Source organism: Centrocercus urophasianus, unplaced genomic scaffold (assembly GCF_019232065.1).
Source record: "Centrocercus urophasianus isolate 14NV4802_14NV808 unplaced genomic scaffold, USGS_Curo_1.0 seq_9, whole genome shotgun sequence".
In the NCBI taxonomy this organism is placed as follows: domain Eukaryota; kingdom Metazoa; phylum Chordata; class Aves; order Galliformes; family Phasianidae; genus Centrocercus; species Centrocercus urophasianus.
Genome location: NW_024885532.1, coordinates 30,614,972 through 30,632,966, shown reverse-complemented (window position 1 = coordinate 30,632,966; position 17,995 = coordinate 30,614,972). Strand labels below are relative to the sequence as shown.

General features: G+C 42.7%; 1 protein-coding gene across 2 annotated transcripts in view; it reads right to left on the bottom strand.

Moving 5' to 3' along the window:
- LNX2 (ligand of numb-protein X 2) overlaps positions 1–17,995 on the bottom strand; it is a 60,512-nt gene that overhangs the window by 37,439 nt on the left and 5,078 nt on the right. Inside the window, exon 1 of one of the 2 annotated variants that reach the window (XM_042838715.1) lies at positions 11,332–11,417. The exons of the other annotated variant lie outside the window; for it this stretch is intronic. The gene's annotated coding sequence lies outside the window, so the exon portion shown is untranslated. Of the gene's footprint in view, positions 1–11,331; positions 11,418–17,995 lie in introns of those variants that run through there. 2 annotated transcript variants of the gene reach the window in all.

Below are 17,995 nucleotides of genomic sequence, written 5' to 3'. Positions count from 1 at the left end.
TTAGAAATAAGTGGAAGTAAATCTGAACCTAAAAGGGTTCACAGAGAGTCTTGCATTTTTCACCAGTTAAGTGAAAATAAATCACTGAAACTTTCCCATAGGCTACAGAAGATGGATTTATTTATTTTTAATACTGGATTTGGAGAAGGGCACGCCTGCTGGGATGCCAGCAGGGTCAAAGCATGCAACGAAAATATAAGACCTTGACAAAACTGCTGGACATCTCCAACAGTTTCAAATCTTAAACCAGAAAACCTCCCAACAGCCAGAGCTGGCACCTCACTTGCTCTCCGGTTTCTGTCTCCTTACCCTCCCCAACTCCCAGAAAAACAGTGAAACAGGAATTATTTGCCTGAGACAAGCTAGAAAGCATTACATGCAATTACTTCAAAATACCTACACATGTGATGGCTCTTGACTTTTGTTTTTCCTATCAAAGCATTCTGAAAAGCAAACAGGATTAACAAAAAGAAAACAGAAGCATGAGTGATCTTTCATTTCTTATTTTATTTTTAAAAGCATCTCGCTCCTTTTCCTTTGAAAAAAGTCTTTACCTGAGTACCCATTTCTCAAAGCATGCATGCACTACATGCATGCACAATGAAATCAGGAACCTTCTTTTCAAAGTGGTCATGAAGGCCAGGTACAATTTTAACAGGGTCTCTATCATGTCTATGGGAAAACGTTATGGTTAACAGTACAACTCTTACTACACACGTATCCTAGGAGACCAAAGAGCTTTCACATTTAAAAGCTTATTTCCCAGCCATGCTCTCAGTATCCATCTAATGCATTTACAAACAATACAAACAGCTGTGAGAGACGAACTTGTTTTAATTTCAGCCAGAACGCACACTGACCTCTGCTAACCTCCACACAAACATTTCATTTTATTTCACTTCTGTGTCTTTCTCACTAAAAAGATGTCAGAAATCTCTTGTAATTCATGAAATGCATTTTTAAATTTGGATTTTACAAATGAGCAGAGCTGAAATTCTCAAATATTTCTAGAAAATGATTCATGCACATGCTTGCAAATCATTTTACAAAACATCAACCTAATTCAATATATCAGAAAACGATATAGTTAAGGAAATACTCTCAGAAAGAGAAACATTAAAAAAAAAAAAAAGAAAAGAAAAGAAACAGAAAGCACAACCCATCTAATTTAAGCCTCTTCATGCTTCAGGTCAGAATCACCTACCCACTCAAAACAGGCTGAATTAAGGAATTTCCTGAATTTCATGTTTGCAGTTCTGCCGGAGGGTCCAGCCTGCAGCTCTGGAGAAGAGCATCTCTCTGAGCAGAGCCCTCGTCACCCAGCTCCAACTCCTTGTGAGCCTCTGGGCAGCTGGCACCAGACACCCATCCCAAAGCCCGCGGCAGCCCCTTGCCCCTTTGCTGCTTCTTACCCTTTCATTCCCAGATTGGGAGGAGGAGAGGAGGCAGCCCAGCACGCAGGGCAGGGCGAACACGTTCTGTTCTCACAGAGGAGGAGGTGTCTATCACATGACAGCAGAGAAGTTCAAGGAAAAAGCTTGTCGGCGTGCTGCTGTACACAACCAAATTAATTCACCAGCAGGCAATTAAAACCAGGCAATTAAGGCCAGCCCCTTCTGTAGCCGCTGCAGCATCCCACAGGGTTTGCTTTACTTACAGCAGTAAATTCATCTGATTTCCAATCTCACGTGGGTAGCTGGGGCTCGGGGAACACTGCCGATCTTACGCTGCGTCCTTTTCAAACACAAAACCTAACATTAACATTAACTGCGGGCTAAAATGTCGTCAGCAATCTCTCCTGAATGCATAATGAAGCAGGTCTACCGGATCTGGCACTTTCATTTTTTAAGCATGCCTGGGGAGCACGAGCGGGTGTCATGCAGAAATAGTTACAATAACTCCGGGCGTACTGCAGAGCAGCTTCACAGCACACCCAGGACATCCCAGCTCTCTGTCTTGCTGCCATGTGCTGCAAACCTTATGCAAATCCTACTACAGTCACAGCCTTTCCAAAAAAAAGAAAAAGCCAATATCAGATTATACACCATTATTTTCCTATCTCCTCCTCCTCAGGAAAATTATATTAAGAACAAAAAATTGAAAGTATTCCCAAAGCTGTGCATAATTTCTGAAAAATTCTCAAGTTAGCGCAGCCTTAAAATTCAGTACCTCGATACTAGAGGGGTACACGGTGCAGAAGGTGCACATCTTGAAATCGTTCTTTCAGAAAGAAATTTGTTTCTCTTTCTAAGTTATTCATTTGTAACCTTTCTGAACACTAGGTGTATGAAAAACTTGCAGACTCACACAAACTACTGTATTCCACTACTTTTATAAAGCCCAGCATACTGGGCTTCAGTATTCCCATTTCCAAACTGAATACCTAAACGTTACTATCCACTTTCACTGGACATAATGCAAATGCCATTTGCAAATGCCAGAGTCAGCTGCCACCAAAATGTGTCACATCCCTCGAGAAACTGTCCTCTCTTTGCATTTATATAGCTCTGCCATGTGGAGAAAAAGCTCTGGACCTACACACAAGATAAAAATACACAGCAGAAAGGTGGGCTCCAAATGAGAAGGGTCCAGTTTAGATCTCAGTGGATGCTTCAGGCGGATTCACGCCTTCCTCTGCTTGAGAAAGCCTAACTGCTCACCAAATCACACATCTGAAAAAGTAGCGAAAGTGTTTTTCTTGGCATTTTTTGACTCGATATGGTTCAAAACCAATGAGGTTGGATAAAGAGCACAAAAAAGAAGAATGGGTTTATTGCTAAAGAAGTCAGCACCCAGTGGGACAAATCAGAAGTGAGGGCCATTCCCTCCCTTCAGTGAGGTAAAACCTGCAGCTGTGTTTCAAAGACCCGGGGCGTGCTACAGATTCTTTTCATATCTGTTAATGACAATGGCACTTAAATGATGGCCTCACTGGTACCAGCACCGGGCTAAGGAGGCTTTGTCTGGCTTTGAGCATTTGACAGCAATGCACTGTTTCATCAGAGGAACCAATATAAACTAATCTGGGAAAAACATTTGTTAGCACACCTACACTGCACCTACATGGGGCTTTCTTTAGCACGCAAGCGTCACTAACTGAAGAAAAATACCAAAAAGACAAAAGAAACTCCAACAAAACCACTGCAGGATGGGGAAATGGGGAAAAGACATGAAGAGCAGCTGAGGCCCCTGTTGTGCTCAGCCTCCCGGAGCAGGGCAGGCTGAGGGGAGGCCTGATGGCGACTGCAGCTCCTCACAGGGAGCGGAGGGCAGCGCTGAGCTCTGCTCTGTGTGACAGCGACAGGGAACGGCATGGAGCTGCGCCAGGGGAGGGCGGCTGGGGGTGAGGGAAAGGGGCTGCGCCAGAGGGCGGTGGGCACGGAACAGCTGCCCAGGGCTGTGGGCACGGCTCCAGTGCTGCAGCTCAGGGAGCTTTTGGACGGCGCTCTCAGGCATTGGGATTGGATTTGGGGTGGTGCTGTTTAGGTCAGCATGTCCTTTATCTGAGCATGGACTTCCTCCATCAACATGGAGCTCATCACACAGATTCTGTACATTTTGCCACGTGTTGCAATCAGGGAAATTCAGATTTGATTTCAAGCAAGCACGTCACATGATCACAGCATGTGATGTCCCAATGAATATCTAACAATATTTCATTAGAAAACAAAATCCTGTACTAATCTCAACCTTATTTCCTAACAAAGAGGTAAACAACTTTCACCCTCATTAAAAAGTTGAGAAACTTGCACACCATCACCAAAATATAATTAATGCACAGCCTTTAGAAGAGTCCAAAGGAGCAATTTAATTAACCACCCACTGATTTCATAAATGACAAGAACACACAAAGGTAATAGCACTTCATAATTGAAAAAGTTCCTGTTTACTTAGCTGAGCAATTGTACTGCTCTACATTATGCATAATTATGAGGAAAAATGTTTTGAACTCATTACATTCTAACTTTGTAAGCATGAGGAAACAACACAAGACACAAGACAGACCCACAACGTATTCCATCTATTTAATGCCGCTATCTAAGAAGCACAAAGTCACTAGCAAAAGTGAAGGTCTTAACCTTTATGAACTCTTTTAATGGTCTGTTTTTCCTCAGTTCATGTATGGAAATAATGAGCTGACCCAAAGATATTTGTTTGTGGCACATCTCACCCTGAATGAAGAGGAAATACCAACATAGAGTTGTTTCTGGTCTGAAAGCAACAGCACCAGCTCTCTTCAAGAGCACAGAAGAGAGGGAAAAAAAAATACTGGCACGCCACTTCAAACAAAATATTGCCTAATGCAGGGATTTGGTTTATACCTGCGGTTCTCTCACTTTCATACAACGGGTTCCTCTATAAGCCCCAAGAAGTATTTCTGTTGAAGATCCCATAAACTCGTTTTGCAGTCCTCAATCTTTTCTTCACGTGGGAAAGCTTCCCTTTGGCTGCTACATCCTTTATTAAAGGTGAAGAGGAGCAGCTTTTATCAAGCTAGGAAAATAATGTAACAAAATACATGAAAGCCTTCCTCTTTTCTCTCTTTTTTTTTTTAATTTTTATTTTTTTTTAGATAAACTGAATCTGTATTCCTGCTAGCACTTACAAAACTCAAGATGACTCTATGCTGTTTCTTTATAACCATCAAAGTCTACCCAATTGAATACAAAATAGTAACAACTGAATTTATAAGGTGTCCATCTCCCTATCCAATGGATGCAGGGAAAGCAGACACTCATACCTGTTTTGCACCATATACGATTTTAACAAGAAAAACAGACACTAGAGATTCAGTGGATCCACAGACTAACAGCCTTCACTTGCAGCACACCACAGAACAAGCTGCAGGGGCCTGACCTTGCAGCAGCCCTGGTATGCAAGGATATATGTAAGCAGCTGCCTTGTAAAGCAGCCCGAAATCGCCAGTCCCACCTGTCCCTGGGATGACACACACGTGGCACTGGCTCTCTGTCCATGTGCCACAGGAAGAGTGCCTCATAATACAAATTATACCATTAAGTGCTGATCCCAGCAGTATGGGTGTGCGATATATCAAACTGAAGCAATGAATTTGCTTGCACACATTAAATATACATTTCTATAACTCTTCATCTAACAGAGATCACTACTATTTGGTATTAGCTATTTGTGTTAATTGCTCCTGAGAGTTTCTCATTCTTCAGAGTTACGATATTTGCTCAAGCTGCAGCAGACCATGGTCAGGCCAATCCAGACACATTTGCTGCCTGTCCCAAGTGCCCCTAAACAGCTCTTTGAAGTATGAAACCTTCCATTACTACTACACACCATGGTTTATTTATTAATTAGAGGAGGAAAAGAGGATTCTTAAATAAACACTGTAAGGCAGACTTCTATTCATTTTTCTGACTCTTTTCTAAGTCTTCCCAGTTTCACAGAATTGTAGGGGTTAGAAGAGACCTCCAGAGATCATCGAGTCCAACCCCCCTGCCAAAGCAGGTTCCCTACACCAGGTCACACAGGTAGGCATCCAGGCAGGTCTTGAACATCTCCAGAGAAGGAGACTCCACCACCTCCCTGGGCAGCCTGTTCCAGTGCTCCGTCACCTCACTGTAAAGAAGTTCTTGCGCATGTTTGTGCGGAACTTCCTGTGCTGCAGTTTCCGGCCGTTTCCCCTTGTCCTGTCTCCACTCACCACTGAAAGGAGTCCGGCCTCGCCATTCTGCCCCCCACACCTTAGATATTTATAGACCTGGATCAGGTCTCCTCTCAGCCTTCTTTTCTCAAGGCTGAACAGACCCAGTTCACTCAGCCTTTCCTCATAGGAGAGATGCTCTAGGCCCTTCACCATCTTTGTGGCCCTCCGCTGGACTCTTTCCAAAAGATCCATGTCTTAAAAGTTGTTTGTTCTTGTTTACGAGTGTTAACTCTAAAAGTGCTCCCACCAAAGCTGCAGGCTGCCTGTGCCCACTGTGCTCAACTTCAGTGCTCCCTCACTCTTTCGTCCTTACTCTGAGGACTGGCAGGCACATTACCTTACCTGAACATGGAGCTGTTTTCCAGTGGTTAATTCTGATGACCCCTGCATGTTTTCAGGATGTATTTATTCAGCCTGTAAAAATGGTTTAGATTTTCTGCTTCTAAACACTGGAGAAAATATATCGTTTAAATTGTAATACATGATTCAACAGCCTGCAGCTTCCAAAATGATCTGGACTGCACAATATTGCTGACTTGTTCCCACAATTTACTACTGCAATAAACTTGATCAGAATTGCCTCCTTTCTTCCATGCTGCTAAGGAATTTTGGAAGAAAATGATGCTTCAAAGCTCCTTTAAAGAACTTTGTTTGGTGGGCATGGTGGTAATGGGTCAACGATCGGACTACGTGACCTTTTCCAACCTTAACTGTTCTAGATTGATTACGTTCCTCACCAACAACTGCACTCGCAGTTTCTTAAGCGGTCTCACCTGGAGTAAGCTGCCATGGCACACAGATTTCACCACGCCAAGTAAACTAGGTAATAAATATTAGAACAGTGCTAGTGGAAGGCTTAACCATAAAATGTCATATTCCACTGGAAAAGTCTCAAAGAGCCATGTGGTTAGTATGAGCTATCAAAAGTCAACTGGGCTGTGGGACAGAAAAATGAAAAGGCAGTCCTTCCCAGTACAGGAGAGCTCTGATTCTTACAGATTATCAAAACTTACAATTGAAAAAAAGCAGAAATATAACTACAGATCCTGAACATCCTCAAAGCCCATCTATAGAAATTCCTGTACTGATCAAGTTTTTTTTTTAATTTTTAAACAAATTAAAGGATACCTATTTCCCCCAAGCTTTCTGCCACACAGATTTTATGTGCTGGAGCTGTGGAACTTTTGCTTACTATCTCAACAGGCAGTGTGGAGGGGAAGTCAACCACTAAAGTCCTCGCTCTTGCCTCCTGGTGATCTCTGAACACATTTCTATGGAAATGAAGGATGGATGCAAGAAGGTAAGTTTTTAAGTTATCAAAATACATAAAGAAGTTAATTTTACATCTCACACAGGCAAAATAAGTCTTACACAGTGGAAATAACTGTTTCTCCTGGATTAGTTTCTGCTTCCATTAGGTTGTGGCACAGAAAAGTAACTTAAGAGTTTTACAACTCTTTAGGTAAGTGTCAGAACAATAAAGCTCACCATATATTGCATCAGAAACGGTGTTGCAAGCAGGAGCAGAGAGGTGATTGTTCCCCTATATTCAGCACTAGCGAGTCCGCACCTCGAGTACTGTGTCCAGTTTTGGGCCCCTCACTGCAAGAAAGATATTGAGGCCCTGGAACGTGTTCAAAGGAGGGCAACAAAGCTGGTGAGGGGTCTGGAACACAGGCCATATGAGGAGAGGCTGAAGGAGCTGGGAATGTTCAGCCTGGAGAAGAGGAGGCTCAGGGGAGACCTCATTGCTCTCTATAACTTCCTGAAGGGAGGTTGTAGTGAGCTGGGGGTCGGCCTCTTCTCTCGTGTCATTAGTGATAGGACCAGGGGGAATGGCTTCAAGCTACGGCAGGGGAGATTCAGGCTGGACATGAGGAAGTGTTACTTTTCAGAAAGGGTGGTCAGGCACTGGAACGGACTGCCCAGGGAGGTGGTGGAGTCACCGACCCTGGGGGTGTTCAAGGAAAGGCTGGAAGTTGTGTTGAGGGACATGGTTTAGTAGGAGCTATTGGTGATAGGTGAATGGTTGGACTGGATGATCTTTTAGGTCTTTTCCAACCTTGGTGATTCTGTGATTCTATGATATATTCACCTATTTAACTCAGAAGAGCTATTTTTTTGCTATTTTAAAAAATTAGCTTACAAGTAAAATGTATTTTATTATCATTCCTGATAGTCAACCTTATTTAAATTTTACAAGAATAATGAGCAATTTTCTGAAGGAACTGGGCTTGTTCAGCCTGAAAAAGAGAAGGCTGTGGGGAGACCTCACTGAGGCCTTCCAATATCTAAAGGCAGTTTATAAACATGAGGGAAATCAACTTTTTACAGAGGTAAATAGCTACAGGACAAGGGGGAATGGTTTTAAACTAAAGGAAGGGAGATTTAGATTGGATGTCGGGGGAATTTTTTTACTGAGTGGTGAGATGCTGAAACAGGCCGCCCCAGAGGTTGTGGATGCCCCATCCCTGGAGGTGTTTAAGGCAAGGCTGGGTAGAGCCCTGGGCAACTTGATCTAGTACTTGACCTAGCACAAGGCTGGAACTTGATGATCCTTAAGGTTCCTTCCAACCCAAACCATTCTATGATTCCAAGAATTTCATGCTTAAACACAGCTTTAACTTTTAAACTCTAAACTTCTGACTTAAACACAAATCACAGTGCTTACTTCTTGCCCTCTGCCACCAAAGAAGGCTCACATTTGATTTCTACCACTGAAATGCACAATAGCTGGTATTTTGCTGCAGAACATAATTTATTAAGTGACAGAGTCTTGACTTGAGGGCAGAACTACTGCTGCCAAAAATCTCATCTCTGCATAAAGTTTCTTTTATATTCTTAAAACAAGGATGAATAGAAAATAAAGCATGGTCCAAAATGTTTTTCAGGTTTTCTCTGCACACAAGCAACCTAACGTGACACCAATTCTTCTGTACAGAAGAGTGCTGGACAGCCCATTGACATTCTTCAGCTGAATCATTTGTTATCTTTCAGCAAATAGTTGGTAGCAGCTATTTGCATTTCCCAGGCTTGCCTGTAACTTGGAGCTGTAAGAACAGCCTCAGGGTGGCCTTCACCAGCATTATCTCATTTCAGATTTCAAGAGACCAGGAGAAGCACACACGCTCAGCTACAACATCTCAGCTGAGGTGCCTGCTAGCTTGCAAAACCAGAACTTCTCATGCCACCTCAGATTAACGTGATGGTCTCCCAATATCTCTGTGAGCACTACTGCAAGGGGAGTATTTTTAACAAGCGCTGTGTCATCTGCTGATTTTTGTTGTGGGATTTTTTTGTTTGTTTGTTTCTGGGGTGTTTTAGTATGCGGTTTAAGGAAACAAAAATTAGAAGGAAATTATTCAAACAAGATGCAGATTACCTGCCATAAAACTGACATGGCACACAAATTTAGAATTCCTTAAGAATACCACATGAGAAGAGGAGAATCAGAGGAGACCTTACAGCTCCCTACAACTACCTGAAATGAGGCTGTGGTGGTCAGCCGCTTCTCCTGTGTAACTAGTGAGAGGATGAGAGGGAACCAACCACCTCAAGTTGTGCTGGGGAGGTTGGATATTAGGAAAAATTTATTCTCTGAAAGAGTGCTCAGGCACTGGAATGGGCTGCCCAAGGAGGTGGTGGAGTCACCATCCTTGGAGGTATTTGAGAAGCATTTAGATGCAGTGCTAAGGGACATGGTTTAGTGGGGAAATATTGGTGGTAGATGGATAGTTGAACTCAATGACCTTGGATGTCTTTTCCAACTTTGGTGGTTCTGCGTCCCTAAACTCAGTTTCAGAAGGTCCCTCAGGTACATTTTATATGCAATTTCTTATTAAAAAAAAAAGTACATGGTCCTACATGTCCAAGTATATTGAGGACAAATTTAGTTCTTTCCACACAAAACCTTCCTTCACTTTGTAGCCTAATACGCATCACAGAATCACAGAATCACCCGGGTTGGAAGGGACCTCAAGGATCATGTAGTTTCAACCCCCCTGCCTAGCAGGGCCACCAAACACACACATTCAGATCAGGTTGCCCAGGACCCCGTCCAACCTGGCCTTAAACACATCCAAGGACGGGGCATCCACAACCTCCCTGGGCAGCCCGTTCCAGGGCCTAACCACTCTCCTTGTAAAGAACTTCCCCCTAACATCCAACCTAAATCTTCCCTCCTTCAACTTGGATCCATTTCCCCTAGTCCTGCTGTTGTCAGCCCTTTTGAAGAGTTTACTCCCCTCCTGGGTGTAGGTTCCCTTCAGGTATTGATAGGCTGCAATGAGGTCACCCCGCAGCCTTCTCTTCTCCAGGCTGAACAAGCCCAACTCCCTCAGCCTGTCCTCACAGGGGAGGTGCTCCAGCCCCCTGATCATCTTAGCATCAGGACTGTTAAAGTCACAGAAACCTCTTAAATAAAACACCAAGAAAATTTTTATTCCAGAGTTACTTTGCAGTATAACTAGAATGGTACTCCTCCTTCGCCGCAACATTATTTTGTGGTACTAACTCAAAAGTTCAAACCATTTTCATTTCTTTATTACTAGTAGCAATCTAGGAAATGCTGCCATCAATAGTAAATCTACATGAAGTAACACTCCTTCAGTGCATTTTGTGCATAGCAATCAGTTCATAACGCAATCTTGTGTTGTTTAAAATTCAGTTTATTCTTCAATTACTCTGCTAGCTCAACTCTAATTTATTATATTTTCTGGTACATTTGATTTTGGATATTATGACATCCTGGCTCATGCCATTAGAGGCGAAACATAAAATGGTGAGGATGTCTAGAGACAGCTAGAGAATAAGATAGCAACAGCCTGGAAAATTAAGAATATCACTGTCTGTACTCAGCTAAACTTCTCCTGCGTTAGCAATAAAAAATACGCTGGCAGTATTTCTCTGATTTTCTTCCTGACATCCAGGAGTAGCCTCAGGGGCACCATAAAGCTCAGCAGCACAAAACAGCAGTAAAGGTACAGGGTGAGCTCGCTGGGTATGCATGGCAGATTTGCAGCAATAATCAAAGCCAGAAGTGGTGAGTTCTGTCATCAGGCAACTCACCTCAGCAAGCAAGCACTGCTCTCACGTGTCTTTCCACTTTTTCTGTCAGACTTGTGGAAGGTTGGCCTAGAGGTGATCCTTGCCCTCTTGCCAGAACTCACGAGGCCAGACCTGGAGTGCTGGGTCCAGTCCTGGGCCTTCCAGTACAAGAGACACCTAGGCACACTAGCATCATCAGCAAACTTGCTGAGGGTGCACTCAATTCTGCTATCCAGATCACTGATAAAGATGCTGAAACACACTAGTCCCAGGACTGGTCCCTTGGGGAACACCACTCATTGATGACCTCCACCTGGACACAGAGCCATTGACCACAACCCTTTGGCTGCAACCATCCATCCAGTTCTTTACTCTCTGAGCAGTCAATCCTTGATATCTCTCCAATTTAGATAAAAGGATGTGGTGTGGGATTGTGGGACCACATCAAAGGTTTTACAGAAGTCCAGGTAGATGACATCAGCTGTGCTTCCTTTGTCTGCAGTGATGCTGTCACTTCATCACAGAAGGTCACAGTATTTGTCAGGCATTATCTGCCCTTGGTAAAGCTGTGCTGACTGTCTCAGACCACATCATTGTCTTGCACGCACCTTCATAACATAGTTTCCAGGAGGATCTATTCCATGACTTTCCCAGGCACAGACATGAAGTTCAACATCCTGTAGATTCCCAGTTCTTCCTTTTGCCTGCTCTTAAAAAAAAAAAAAAAAAAAAAAAAAAAAAAAAAGGAACGATGTTTCCCTTTTTCCAGACACTAGGGGCTTTCAAGACATGAGTTTCTGAATAAAATGGAAAGCTGTTTAGCAATCACATCAGTTGAGACAGTTTACAATGGAGAAGAGATGGCTCAGAGAGATCTCATCAGTGTCTAAATACCTGAAGGGAGGGTGCTAAGGGGTAGGAGCCAGGCTCTTCTCAGATATGCCTAGTACCATTACTGTGAGCAAGGAACACACAGGAATTTCCCTCTGAACATCAGAAAGCACTACTCTGTCATGGAGGTGATGGAGCACTGGCACTGGGTGCCCAGAGGCTGTGAAGTCTCCTCCCTGGAGATCTCCCAAAGCCACCTGGATACCCTGCTCTGGGTGTCCCTGCTCGAGTAGGATTGGGCACCCCTAGAGGTCCCTTCCACCTCAGCAATTCTTTGAAGGCCTTCTGGAGCCAGCCACTACATTGAAAGGCACAGGGAACAGCTGTGGGCACTGGGGAGAGCAGTTTGTACTTCCATCTGCTATTTCTCTGCTCTCCTCTCCAGCAACAGCTGGGTGTCCAACTGCTTTTTATCACTTGCTCTGGCTTCGGTGCCTGAGGGGGGACCATAAGGGAATGCCACAAAGAAGAGCCAGGGAATTAGTGCGGAGGGAGGCCAATGCACAAGAATGAAGCTGCACAGAGGACAGGTCCTGCCCCAACCTTCCCACTGCCCTGACTGCCAAATACAGACACAGAATGCCATCTCTCCTACCACTCAGCACACACAAAAGAAACTGAGACATTTCTAAACGCAACTGATACTACCTAAATTGATTTTTTTTTTTTTTAAAGCCATGCATACCCTTGGTCCTAACTACCAAAGGGCATTTCTTTCTCTCAGCATCCAAGGTGAAGCAACAGAGGGCAGCTAAAGCCCTCACAGGAACGTTTCTCAAGACTGCGGGCAGAACTAAGGGCTTGGAACACATTCACCTATGGGCACAGCGCCAAGCCCACCTGCTTACTCAGGGTTTTGCCAGCAAAGGCAGCTATCACCATACTGATTTGTCCTTCAAAGGTGCATCCTATTGTGCTCGCTTCTGCTGCTATGCCTTGCATGTGAACTCCTGCTCACAAGGAGGAAGGATGTAGAGGACAGATGTTGCTGGAGAAGAGGCCATCTGAATGTGTGTCTTCTTTTCCAAGCACAGCAGATTCTGACAGTTTCAAGCAAGAGAAAACCCTCATGCCTGCATAGTTTGCACCCTCCAAGAAATTCCACCCAGGGATTTGAAAAATTTATATGAAGAACTGGGATGCAAGAGACTCCCCTTACTTATTAAGCATTATGACAAGACCCAGCATAACAAAGCACCGCACTGCACAAGTGCTGCAATAGTTATTCTCGCTTTAGTGTATGGTTATTATGAAAAATATACTGATCATGTTCTTCAAAAACAAATGGCAACTTCAGCTCCAACTGTTTTCTCTCTGGAATTCCTTATACTCATAAATGACTTGTCTATATTTACACTGCAAATCAATTTGGATGCTCTGGTGCCCTAGTGTACCTGCTCTCATTACTCTGTATTGCAAGTGAACTGTGAATCAAGACAGGAGACTCAATTTCACCTCCCAGTGTGAATACAATAATCATCAATAATTTACATTAGTCAACTTCATTTGGGGCACTGCCTAGTGAATGTAATGGAGACTTAAAAGTACGCACCAAGAAGAGTAGGATTTGCACACAGCATGATTTGATAATCTGAAAAATCCCTCAGTAAACAAAGGAAGTTCACAGATAATCGTATTAAAGATTAGAGTTGTTTTAAAACAATGAATAATGTATTCTAGAACATCTGGAAAGAAAGATGGTAGTTTTAAAAAAATCAAAACCTTGGGGGAAAAAATAGTTTTCCCCTCAAACACAAACAGTATTTCACTTTATTAAATCCTAATCCTCTCCAATTCATGTTAAAGCAGAGCACTTTTCCACTAAAGAGTTTTATCAATGTACTTAAATACAATTTCATAAATAAATATTTAAATATACTTAAATTTTAATATTTCATTCTCACAGAATCATACTGAATTGGAAGGGATCTTTAAATGTCAGCTGGTCCAACCCCTGCAATGAACAGGGACACTACAACTAGATCAGGTGCTCAGAGCCTTGTGCAGCCTGGCCTTGAGTGCTTCCAGGGATAGGGCATCCATCACCTCTCAGGGCAACCTGTGCCAGTGCCTCATCACACTGATCATAAAAGAACTTCTTTCTTACACCTAGCCCATATCTCCCATCTTCTACTTTGAAACCATACCCCTTGTTCTACCACAACAGACTGTTTAGCAGAGTCTGTCCCCTTCTTTCTTGCAGTCCCTCTTTATATACCAGAAGGCCACTCTCAGGTCACCTTAGAGCCTTCTCTTCTCCAGGCTGAACAGCCCCAGCTCTCAGCCTGTCCTTGTAGGGAACTTCTGCCATCCCTTGGATCATTTTTGTGGCCCTCCTCTGGATGCACTCCAACAGCTCTTTGTCTCTCCTGCACTGAGGACTCCACATCTGCATGCAGTACTCCAGGTGAGGCCTCACCAGTGCAGAGCAGAGGGGCAGGATCACCTTCCTTGCTCTGCTTGCCATGCTGTTTTGAATGCAGCCCAGGATTCAGTTGGCTTTCTGGGCTGCGAGGGCACATTCTTGGCTTATGCCCAGCTTGTCATCCATCCGTACTCCAAAGTAATTTTCAGCAGGGCTGTGCTCTATCCTTTCGTCCCCCAGCTAGTACTGACAGCAAGGGTTTGTATGACCCGGGTGCAAGATGCTGCATTTGAATTTGTTGAACCTCATGAGGTTCTCCTGGACCCAATACTCAGCCTGTCTAGGTGTCTCTGAATGGCACCCCATCCCTCTGATGCATTGACCATACCACACAGCTTGGTGCCATCCACAACCTCACTGAGGATATATGTGATCCCACTGTCAGTGTCACTAATGAAGATGTTGAAGAACACCTGTCCCAGTACTGAGCCCTGAGGGACACCACTTGTCACTGGTCTCCATTTGGTCATTGAGCCACTGTGACCAATATCCACTGCTTCTCATGAAACAATCTGTTATTCACCATTTTTGTTGTTGCTTCAATTTTATTTCAAATCTGAAAAACAGGTTTACTTTAAGTCAGACTACAAAGCTTTTTTTTTTTTTTTTTTTAAAAAAAAAAAGATAGATCTTAACGTCTGGGCTACAGCATCATATAACATATTTTCCTAACAAAAGCAACCCAATGTCTTTTTATATGCACCAATGCATCAGATGGAAAATGAAGAGAATAATTCCTATGTTACCTCATAAAAAGTTTATTACTTTTCCCATCACTAATTTACTGTTTTCCAAACTTTTGTTGCGGAGATTTATGTGAACCTCCTCCCCCAATAAAACTGGTTAACAACATTTTCTACAATCAGTGCTGCTAATATTTATACAGATCATCTATTTAAAGAACACATCTTTGAAGCTCCTCACCACTGTAACTGCTGACAGCACCAGAGGAATAAAGTTACTCCACAACTAGAAGTAAAAGCAAAGCTGCAGTGGAAACAGCACTTAAGTTGCTAAAAAAAAATAGTCTGGATCAGATTTCTGTTGAGTCCCTTTACCAATTATAATTTCATTCACTACCTTTGTTTTATTAACAAATGTCTATACATAAATATGTAGAAACTTACTATATATAAAATTCTAATAAGAGTAGAATGCTAATGAGATTTGTACCAGCAGCAATTCAGCCCTAGCAAAGGGATCCTATGATGGGTGCCTTGCTATAATTACATAACAAGGCTGAATTCAGTGACTTTCTTGCAAGCAGAACCAGACAGAAGAATGATTGTACCCACAAAAAGACCTCATGGAGTCCCAGATGTGGATTAAATTGTACAATCAAATTCTAGGGATGACTGAGTATTATTCAGAATGTGATGCATCATCTAAAAATCTACATATATAATATAGGGGAGCAGCTATTCCTAACACCTATTAGTACATTGTAGGGAAGTCTCTCCCTCTTTCCATCTCATTTAGCCTTAAAATGTAGCAGGTTTTATAGTATGTGTTACTTCACCTACTAGAGCAAAACACCTCTTCTACTCTGAGTCAATATCGCAGCTCAGAACTTCCCTCTTTGAAACAACAGCATCTTGTCATTACTGCACCTTAACTGCACTGCAGCTCTGCAAAGCAAGTTGCCTTCACTACACTTGAGATTGTTCTTTAAAGACAAATGGGAGCTGTTGTGAGATCTGTATTGTTGTAATAATTTATAGGAAATAACATGTCAAACTGTATCCAAAAGCTCTTCATCAAACATCCCCCACTTCATAATGTCATGACATCTAGCGATGAACATTTCCTGGCTTCACAGCTTTCCGAACTTTTCAAAATATTATTTAGGAAAATATTACACTTCTATGGCATTTCTGTACTAGCATGGCACACATCTCTTACTGCTGAAGAAAGAACTGTAACAGTTTCATTTCACACTCCAGTAATCAGGAATTCTGCATTACCACTCACTTTCGTGTTAATTTTCCCATAGATTCTCTTTTTCTGCTTACATGACAAGACAGTTCAGGTCAAGAGCACAGACACTCTGGGCTGCTGATTCTCCTTTTTACTGCTACTCATTCATCTTCACTTTTGGTTTACTGGCGTTTTAGTTTCAGCTGGGACAGAATTGTTTTCTTCAGAGCATCTGCTGTGATGCCATGTTCTGGTTCTAGGAGAAAACCAATGTTGATAACACAGTGATGCTTATAGCTGCTGCTAAACAGTGTTGTACTAAGCCAAGGTCATTCACAGCAAAAGGCCCAAGGAGCTGGGAGGAAACAGAACAACGAAAGCTGACTTACACTGGCCAAAGAGACATTCCATGCCATATGATGTCATGTGGAAGAAGTTCTGAAGGGGGTAGCCTTTCATTTGGCCCTCTTCTGCCGCTCAGGGGGTGAACTGGGCATTGGTCAGGGGGAATAACAGCTTGAGCATCACTTGTTCTATACACGTGCGCGCACACACACACACACAAAGGCTAATAGTTGTGACTATCTTAGTAAATAGTTTTATCTCAACCCACGAGTTCTACTTTGCTCTTTCAAATTCCCTCATCCCATTGGGAAGTGGGGGGAATAAGTAAGCAACTGTGAGGTGCTGAGCCACCTGCTGAGTTAAACCACAACAACTGGAAAGTTAATTTTCCCTGAAGAAGGCAGAAGAACCACAGTCAATAGGTAAGTCAGCAGCTATCAGTCAAAATGGTTTTCAGAGGGGGAAAACTCCCCACAGCTACAAACACAAGTATTATTTATACTGAACCATGCCCACGCTGTTAGAATATACCATGAGAGCTTACTGCTTTACAGACAGCAATGCCTAATTCAGCTCCTCACTTCCAACTGGACAGACACATAGCACAAGCTGCAGGATATGATGTATCAGCACAGAGCAGACATGCTGAGCCATCCAGCAGGTAACAGGTACTGCACAGCGGTTATCTGCCAGACTAAGTGGAATTTTAATAGGTGATTTGAAAAGGAAACATTCGTTTGGTTGTCTCTAAACTCTTACAAAGTTTTATCATTCTCATGTGAAGATCCAACAAACATCTTTGTAAGGCATTCAGATTCAATACACAACAGATCCATAAGCACACAAACATATCTGCATGTTTAGCTCCAGGTAACCTTGAGAATAGCTTCACTTTTAGCATTTTAAAGGCATTAGAATAGTTCAGAAGCAAAAGGCAATTCTGAAAGCAGTGCTGAACAAAGAGCATTTCATACTCCTTTGCTATAAGGCAGGACACCTTGTGATTTTTAAGGCTTCCATCTTAATTAGAAGAAGCAATGACAGCTCAGTAATGGACTACTTGTAAAATAGTCCTGCAATGGACTTACTCTCATTTTTAGTTAGCATAAAAGCAGGATCTAGCACAGAAGCAGAACTATTTTATTGATTTATTAGGATCTGCATGTCAGGTAAGCTTCATTTACTCACCCAAAAGGCTGAGAGATCTCCTCTAGAACAAACAAGTAAAAAGCACAGGAAAGAGGCTGCACAGCAGACAGTCCCAGTCAACCTGCTCTCAAAGATGCATGACTTAAAAAGTGTTTAAAAGCTTTAAAAAAAACAAACAAACAACAACAACAACCACCAAACCTTCTTTCAATTAAAAATAGGGGCAGCTTCACACTGGGTGAAGTGTATGATTAAAGCTATATGAATGTAAGGGAATTTGCAGCAAACTCTTAAAAAGACCAAAAAGCCTCTGGAAGAAATTAGGATCTACGTGGTCTGGCGATGCATCAGCTTTTACTTTATAGTTACTTCAGTCTGGTTACAAACAAACTTTAAACTCGACAAAAGAACTACAACTAGGGAAAATGCTGATGTGGAACAGGGGTCCACATCAGCATTAAAGGATGGACCATTGATAAGTGAAGCAGCAACAAGGCATCCACTGAATGAGTTAGTACAGCTGATAGCTGTTCCTTCTCCTCCCC